Genomic DNA, 7886 nt, shown 5'->3' with positions numbered 1-7886 from the left:
CAGTTCTGTGTTGCATACATTTTAAGCAGTTAGGAACTTTGCTCATGAGCAGGAATCAAAGATAAATTCAAAAGTGGAACTTAATGGACCATTCGCATATTGGAGAGGCATCAGTGAGATTCCATGACAAGGCTAACTTGAGTGTTTTTGCTTGGTGCCTTTTATTGCCCGTGCCAAAGATCAGTACTATGGAAAGCAGAGCATTTCATATATGTGAGTTAAACAAGTCTCTTGGCCTCTTTGTACCTTAGTTTCCTCATTTGAAAAACATATATAAATGGCTCTCAAGACATACTTTCCAGAATTCATACTGGACTTACTTTCACCCAGCTAACCAATCACTGCATGTTTTTACACACAGTTTTTTACATGTATTCATCTTCTATTTCAGTTACAGCTTGTGTAATAACTTCATTCCATGCCAGGCCTGAAACGTTCCAAAGCTCAGTTCAGTCAGTAAATTGCAACCAAGATTTCTACAAAAAAAGACACAAGCAAAAGAAGAATAAAAATATATATTCTTTCAGAACATTTATCATTTGGCAATAATTCTAATTTGTAAATGATGAAACATAACGTCACTACTCCCTCCATACACTAAAGAAATCTCACTGTGGAATATATTATGGTTTATACTTTCATGATTATATATGTGGTGCAGTAGATACAAAATAGTAAATGCTCATTAAATACTTGTGTTAAGTGATCTTTATTTCTCTAGAAACGCAGCACTATTGACATTTTGGGCTGGATAATTCTTTGCTGTAGGAGGCTCTCCTGTACATTGTTGGATGTTTAGTAGCATCTCTGGCCTCTGTCCACCAGATGCCAGTAGCATATACAGTTCTGACAAGCAAAAATGTCTCCAAACACTATCAAATGTACCCTGCGTGCAAAATCACCCTGCTTGAGAACCACTGCTCTATATAATGATTCACTCTGATCTGTGTAATAATTCTCACACTAATCTTTGCTGAGGACAAAAATGATTTGTTACAGAGTTTTAGTAGTAATTTTAATCATATTTCAAAATGAGTAACAAATAAATTTTATAAAAAATTAAGCTTTATAAAAATTCCAAATATAATGAAGTTATATTTGTAACTTACATAAACTGCAAAAAAGGTAGTGGTTCAAATGCATGTCTTTCGATAGACTGTATTATATTCCAGGATAAATCTCTAGGAAATGTAAAAGGAAAATATTGCCTCAATTAGCTATTAGATATCTAATTAGTAGGAATAATTAGTAGAGGTTAGAATGATAATAATAAATAAGAAGCTTTGGTCTAAACTCAAACGTTAGGAATTATTATTTGAACCTTCCAGACCCCTACCCTGCCTTCACCTCTCTTAATAGTCTCACCTTCAAGATCTTCAAAAATTAAATATACAACTATAGATCTTGATAGATTTTGGAAGTAATCTTTCCTGAGAGCAGGAGCATTGATTACATTCCACCTTTGTGGTCTCATCAAATACTAGATTATGAGCTCAAAGTTTTTATCTCTATATATCATTATAATTTCTAATATTAAAAGGAATACTCTTATATTTCACACTTCCCAGTATAGTTCTGTTTTGCTAGGCCAATTCATTAGCAGAAGAAATAAAAGATACCCTTTCACACAATTTGAAATGAAGTTACTCCTCTCATTAATATGTAACTTTAATTCAGTATTACACTTCCTATCGTATTGACTTTTATTCGAAAATACCTACTCTTGACTATAGCTGACTATCTTATTTCCGCCGACTCCAGTTTAATCTCTCATTTCACCTGGATGAGTATAACTATCTTCTGACTGTTGTTTCCATCTCTACCCTCTCCCTTTCTAAGCCATCCTCCACGCGATCACCAGATTAACTCTCCGGAAGTGTTTCACAAATACCAGCATCACTTTTGAACTTATTGAAGATACAAATACTCAGCCTTACTCTGGACTGAGTAATTTTGAGGGTGGAGCTTGTGTTTTCACAAGCTCTGGAATCAGTAATTTTGAGGGTGGAGCTTGTGTTTTCACAAGCCCTCCAAGTGGTTGGTTCTCTTGCAGGCTAAAGTTTGTCCTAAAGCGCTGCTGTGGTAACGTAGCTTGGCACGTTATCCTTGGCTTGGCCACCAAAGCTCTAGAAGATCTGGCTCTAATCTCCTACTCTTCACACTTGTATTCTACAGGTACTCAGAGTATTTTTTCTGTGTTTTGCCTCTCTCCCATTTTCCTTTTGCAATTTTATTCTTCCCAAGATATCTGTCGTTGATATCCAATGGCCCTTCGAGGTCCCATTTAAATAGCATTTCTCCAGTAACATCTTCCCTGATCCGATTTGAAGTCTTTTTTCCCTCTTTTGTGCTCTAATACCAACTTATAGCTCTCATTGCCCATATTCATTTCTTTCTTTAAATATAGCTATTTTTGCAACCCATTTCCTCTGAGCATAAACTCCTTCAAAGTATGAACTAGATGCTGCTTATGTGCATCGTCTATCTTATATAGAGCCAACGCGTGGACATAAAGCAAACTCAAATATTTATAAAATCAACAAATAGCCGGGGAGTGGATAGAATGAGGAAATGACTGAAAAGAAATGTAGTTTTGTTACTTAATGGTGCCTCCACAGCACTTTGTCATTATGGTTTGAGCTTATATGTTTATTTTACCTGTGAGACCATGAGCTGCTAAAAGGAATTCTGTCTTAGCCATCTTAGTGTTTAAAATAAGATTCTTGTTTTAATCATTTGTCTCTCTTGCTTGAAAACTTGTAGTGGCTCCCCATATCTTACAGTGTAACTTTCAAACCCCCGTTGCCGATAGCCAAGGTTTTTCATAATCCTATCTTTCATTGTTACCTAACCCAATTCTTTACAACCAGACTAATCTATTAAATTCTGATCTTCCCTGCAGTCACACCTTTGCGTATGCTGTACGGCCTATTATTTTTCTGACAAATCACAGCCAATCTTTAAGTCCCAACTAAAGATTTAGCTTATCCATGCAGCCTTCCATGACCTCCAAACCCCTGTGATTACAGGTTCTGGTGAATTACAGCACCTATCTGTATTTCTCTTAATACTTAATTATATATTACCTCCCTTTAAAGGCATATCCCCTTTCTTCTCACTTGTCATTGTCATGTTCTGGAGACAATGCCATATATTTATGTGGCTCCCACAGCACATAGCGTTGGGTTGGGCACAAAATGTTTGCTACACATAGAAAACCAAGGGACAAAGATGAGTTCTAGATAGAACTGAGGGATTGAATAAAAATAATAGCTAACACTAAAATTTAGGCTTGGCACTGATAGAAGAACTTTACCTATATTAACTCATCTAAATCTCCCAATGAGATTGTACTCATTTGGAGATTTAGGAGTCATAGGAGTCATCCTATGACATGATGACTACCATAATCCTCATTTTACAGATGAGGAAATGGAGTCATAAAGCTAATAAATGATAGACCTGTGTTCAAACCCAGGTACTCTGGCTCCGGAAACTCTACTCTTAAAAACATTGTTGTATTACCACCAATGAGATGGAGAGAGGGACATGTTGATATAAAGAGGATGGAGTAAAGATGGGAAAAGAATAGATGATAAGGAATTAAATAATGGGGTAAAAAATGGAGAAGGAAAAAATAAGGGCAATTAAAATAAAAGATTGGAGGAGAGGTAAAAATAGTAAGAAGGAGAATGAAGATAAGGAATCATTGACAAACAAAAGGTGGAAACAGAAAGTCAGTCAATGTGGATTGGGAAGATAAGAGGGACCCAGGAAGACCTGAAGAAAGGCTGCCATGTCAGGCAGAATGCACAGAACAAATGAGGAAAGGCAATTCTTACATGATGGTGAAGGTGCCATTGTAGGCGTTAGGCTCTGACTCAAGCACTCTGTGGAGCTTCTGCTTTGGGCTAAGACCAAGAGACGACAGCGTCTCATTTTTGAAGGTACAGAGCTCACATATGCTGATGTTTGTGGTGGCATGCTGTTCTGGCTGCTTTTTTTCTGGGGTATATTTTAAACCAGGAAGTCCTGTGGATACTGAATACTGAGTTGAAGGAAAAAGAACTGTCTCAGATGGCCTTGTTTGCTGAGATATGTTACTCCCAGGTCCACAGGTGGAACTGTGACTTGAGTCAGGTTTGGTTGTGCAAGTGTCACCTCAGGGTGTTTTGGAGGGAGAGCTGTAGTCTGCTATAGAGATGTAGAATGTTCAGCCTCGATAGTGGGTTCTGTAGTTGTGGTTTGCTCTAGGTCCACATGATGAACTGTGATATTGGATGATGTTGAATGCTGACCTTGATCCTTACTTGGAGTTGGAACTGTCACCTCCTGCTGGAATGGAGATATTGAACTACAACATCCTGAGGTGCCTCTGGAGAGCACCTCACTACCCAGCAGGAGGACTGGGTAGTGAAAACACTGCACAATGGCGCTGGGCAGAAACACGTTACTATCTAGATGCATTTCACACCAGTCCGCTTCGGAATTAGTCGCACATGCAGCATTTGCTGGGGGTGTGGGTGTGGGGAGAAGGTGTTTTTGTTTTCCTGGCTGCTCTATCCTATAAGTTGAATCACACCAAGTAAACACCTGAACCCAATGAGCAAAGTTATCTATAGCTGTCTGACTTTCATACTGCAGGCTGTCACTGAGGTGTCAGTGAATTGTGGAATCAGTTTAAAGGCCATGACCAGCAGGGTAACACAAAATACTCTTTATGAATACAAATAGAATAGAAAAAAATCAGAGTGCACAATGAGTTTGTTTCAGAAACTACTTATATCCATATAGTATGTGTCTACTGAATTGTGACATAAAACATAGCTCACAGCCCAAGCACAGTGTGATCAGTAGAGAAGTCCTCAGTGGAAAGGAACCATCTTCTTTTTGATAATCACTAGCAGTATGAACATGGGGCAAGATATTTTCCCTTTCTCTTTCTCCAGTTCCTTATTCTTAAAGGAAGAGACAAATTACTGTCTAAAGTTTCTCCCAGTTAAAATTCTATGAGCTTTGGATAAAGGGAATAGAGAGTAGGGGCCTGAAAACAGTAGGATGAGAAGGGAAGTTTTCTTGCCACTTTACAGAAGGGCCTCACGTGTTCTAACTTTCATCAGCTTTGAGTGAGGCCAGCCCCTAAATCCCTAACCATGTGGCCATCCCTACCCCAGAGCCTCCTAGAAGGCCTCTGGCCTGGCCTGATGCCTAAGAACCAGGCATCAGGCCAGCAGGAACAGGTACAACCAAAACCTCTCCCCGTCCACCCTCTTTCCTTAAAGCACTAGTGAAAGCAGATGTATCTGTGCCAGTCCTGTTCTAACTCAGCTTGGGCTGGGAAGCTAATTCTGCTGATAAATAAATTAGGGTAAAACATTAGGGTAATTAAACATTCTTCCTGCATTTGGTGAGAAAATTGAAATAGATGAGTTCTAAGTTCTCCTCTAGTTGTAAAATTCTGCTTTAAAAGACCGATATTTAACTTCTGATTCTTTTTTTATCTTCCTCTTTTGCAATTCTATGAGAATAAATCTGTTTTGAAAGAAAACATGATCATGATCATCTATTACAACTATTTCCAAATACTTATTCATTCCTTTTTCCTTTAAATCTTATCTACCCAGTGAGATGATGACTTTCTTAAGGAAAGGAATTCTACCCTGTTTAATAATCCTTTGACTCTTCCACAGTACCTAACTTAGGGTCTTGCATGCAGCTGGCGATATATTTTACTGACTGTTTTAGATAACGTCCAACAGATAATTCCTAATAAAATCTCTTAGAAGTAGGAAAAGAAAATAAAAGTATCTAGCAGAAACCTAAGCATTGTTTTAAAATCAAGAACAAGAGTAGGATGCCCATCATTGCTGCTACTATTGATCATTGTGGAGGAGGTCTTAATCAGTACGATAAGAAAAAGGAAGTATTGGAAAGGATGAGACAAACATATTTGCATATGAAATGAGAGACCTAAAAAGACCAAAAGAATCAACCGAAATTTTATTGTAAGTACCATGAGAAAGATGGCTCCATACAAAATCAAGAGATCAACATATAAGCCTCAATAGCTTTCCCATATAACACAAATAACTAACTAAACAACAGATGAAACACCCCATTTACTATATCAATAAAAATGCATAAAGTAACTGGGAATAAACTTAACCAAAAATTTGTAAGACCTATGTGATGAAAATATTAAAACTTTTCTGAAGGACATTAAGTAGAAGTATTTACATGGCATGAGATACCATCCTCCTAGAATGTTGTCAAGAGGTCAATTCTCAAATTAACCTACAAATTCAATGCAATCCATTTATATCCAAAATAATTTTTAAATAAGACCTGGCCAGCTGACATTTGGTAGACAATATATGTAAGAATAGTTATGAAATGTATAAAAAATAAGGTCAAAGAGTAGGACCTTGCCCTACCAGATATAAAATATGTTATAGAGCAACTGGAATTAAGCAGTGTGATATTGGTAGTGGTACAGGACAAGAAAACTGGATCACAGAATAGAGTCCAGATGAAGATAGTATATTAGACCAGGGAAGAAAGAATAAACCATTAAGTGAAAGATTTGAGAACAATTAGACCTTCATGTAGGGGGAAAAGTTTAGATCCCCTACCTCAACCACACTAAAAAACAAATACAACAAATTCTAGACAGATTATAAAAGTACTTGAAGAAAATATTAGAGATTATTTTTACATCATGAGGTGACAAAGGCCTGGCTAACAAAACCTATCCCACATGAGCCATGAAGAGAGGACGGGCAGATATGGTGGCAGACTGTCAACACACCTCCTACTCTTCACAGTCCTTGTCCCCTTTTCCCCTGGACTGTTTCTCTTCTGTTGTTGCCTTATAAAACTCTTGGGAGTTCCCTGGTGGTCTAGTGTTTAGGGCTGGGCTCATTCACTGTTGTGGCCCGAGGTTCAATCCCTGGTCAGGGAACTAAGATCCCACAAGCTGCACAGCATGGCCACACACCGCCACCCCCAAATAAACAAAAAACTCTTTATAGTAAAGAAATACTGGCTTTCATTGAATTTCAGTGTTTTGTATCGTTCCAGCATTTTTGTCTCTAAGGAGACAAGACAAAAGAGTGGAGTAGGGAGCACAAGCTTTGCAGTCAGGTGAAACTGACTTCTGCTTTTGGTTTGGCCACTGGGGCCTTACATTGATCTCCTTCATCTATGAAGGAGGGATAGTAATATCATCCTTACAAGACTGTGGGCATTAAATCAGACAATATATGGAAAACTCTTCCTCTTACTCTTGGCGTGAATCAGTGCTAAGCTGGTGTCACAGACAAGATGGTGGAATATATCAAAGGCTCTGCTTGTGGTATCAGGCTCTGAGGGCTCTTTCCCACCATAAGATTATAAAAATATTGCTTTTATTTTCTTCTAATACCTTTATGTGGTCTTTTTTCACATGTATCAAAATATGTTTATTTAAGATGAAAAATGGGGAACTGCTATTATTTATCCCCCAAATAGTTAGGCAGCTATTCTATCACCATTAATTCATTTTCTTCCACTGACCGGAACATTAAAACATGACATTTCAAAAGTCTTAAGAAAACATGGGTCTATTGCTGGACTCTATGCTTCTTCAAATAAATATTTGGTTGCATTATTCCTCACTGTGGAATTGACATAACGCCTCATCTCTCTTCCATTGAACACCATTATTGTCTACCATAGGAAGAACACTGCATGCCCCAGTCCTCAAAAAGCTTATCATATAAGTGGGGAGAGGAAATAATGGTTAGGACTCCTCACTTTCACTGTCAAGGGTACAGGTTCAATCCTTACTTGGGGAACTAAGATCCCGCATGCCAAAACAAAACAAAACAAAACAAAACAAATGCAAG

Source organism: Neophocaena asiaeorientalis, unplaced genomic scaffold (genome assembly GCF_003031525.2).
Source record: "Neophocaena asiaeorientalis asiaeorientalis breed wild unplaced genomic scaffold, Neophocaena_asiaeorientalis_V1.1 scaffold311, whole genome shotgun sequence".
Lineage (NCBI taxonomy): Eukaryota > Metazoa > Chordata > Mammalia > Artiodactyla > Phocoenidae > Neophocaena > Neophocaena asiaeorientalis.
The sequence above is the reverse complement of the archived record's forward strand: the minus strand, read 5'-3'. Positions refer to the sequence as shown.